Here is a 1,387-nt window from a genome sequence, read left to right as displayed (position 1 = left end):
ACCATTCCAGCAACTTGTGTGTGTGTGTGTGTGTGTGTGTGTGTGTGTGTGTGTGTGTGTGTGTGTGTGTGTGTGTATATATATATATATATATATATATATATATATATATATATATATATATATATAAACTCCAAAAATAAAACCATTTTAAGCAGAGCCGTTCAGTCCCATTTAGTGTTTAGATTATGTTTACTCTTTCATGGATTCTCTATTACATCTAGTGATAATAACTGGTGTCACCATCACAGATAATTTGAAAGGCTCCAAGTGTGGGTTAAAAGCATTTAGCAGCTACCCCTTTCCATTAGTAGTACAGGAGAGACCCCTGAGATAAATGTCCTATTTCTCATCCATAGAGCCAAGTTGTGCTAGAATTTTGACAGTGATGAGCTTTGTTTTACATAAACTGGGAGTCTGTTCTAGAGCAATGCTAACCTCTGTGAGATATACCTGTCCCTGCAGACCATTCTGTTGATGCTGCAGAAAAGGTTTAAGATCCCGGGACTGAGTATTTCTAATGCTTTTGAGTTTCTGATGTGTAGTAGGTCCACCAGTGTTAGGTCAGAGGGTGCCTTGTATGCCAGATGCAGATCACCTCTTAACATTCTGCAAGAGACCAAGAAAATCAACAGGGCTTTGAAGCAGACCATGCAAGGCAAATTGATTAAACCTAGTATTGGTTTTGTAATGTGTCTCTGAGGACGTTCCACCTCTTGTGTTTGGACAGATACATGCCAAAAGGAGCATTATACTCAATAATTGGCCTTATGACAGCTGAGTAAAAGGGGACAATGCTATCCTTGGAACAATAAGCAATCCCTTTGTTAATGAACTGTGCAGTATAGAAAGATTTTCTTACCACAGTGGACAGATATAGTAGAAAGATAGGTCACTGTCCACATAAGTTCTCAAATCCCTAATAACTGGGTTAACTCTCAGGGGAATATTGTCAGTGTGGTAGTTCCCCAGGGTAGAAGACTTCCCAAAGGAACTGATAATGAGTTTAGCTTTAAATCATGATTCAAGTACCAGTTATTTGTTTGGGCCAAGCCTTCCTGCAGAATAGCTAAGTCTTCTTGGGATTCAACAAGTTGCACCTAGTTTGCAGTCATCTGTAATCTTAGCCTAGATCCTTTAGTATTGGAATCAACTTCCAAAAAGTAGATGCCTAATAGGAGAGATCTCAGCACCGAGCTGTGTGAGACACCACTGGTGACTGGTTTGTTAGTGGAGGTACCTTCTCCTTGTTTGATCTCCTGCATTCTACCTGTGAGCTAGTTTGTGATTCAGTGGGTAATATAAGGATTTATTTTAAGTTTATTAAGCTTTCCGGCTGTACCTGAGTGGGGATTGTGTCAAAAGCTTTGGTCAGATCAGGGTAGGT

This window comes from Protopterus annectens, chromosome 2.part0, assembly GCF_019279795.1.
Source record: "Protopterus annectens isolate FY-2018-M chromosome 2.part0, PAN1.0, whole genome shotgun sequence".
NCBI classification, from domain to species: domain Eukaryota; kingdom Metazoa; phylum Chordata; order Ceratodontiformes; family Protopteridae; genus Protopterus; species Protopterus annectens.
The sequence above is the reverse complement of the archived record's forward strand: the minus strand, read 5'-3'. Positions refer to the sequence as shown.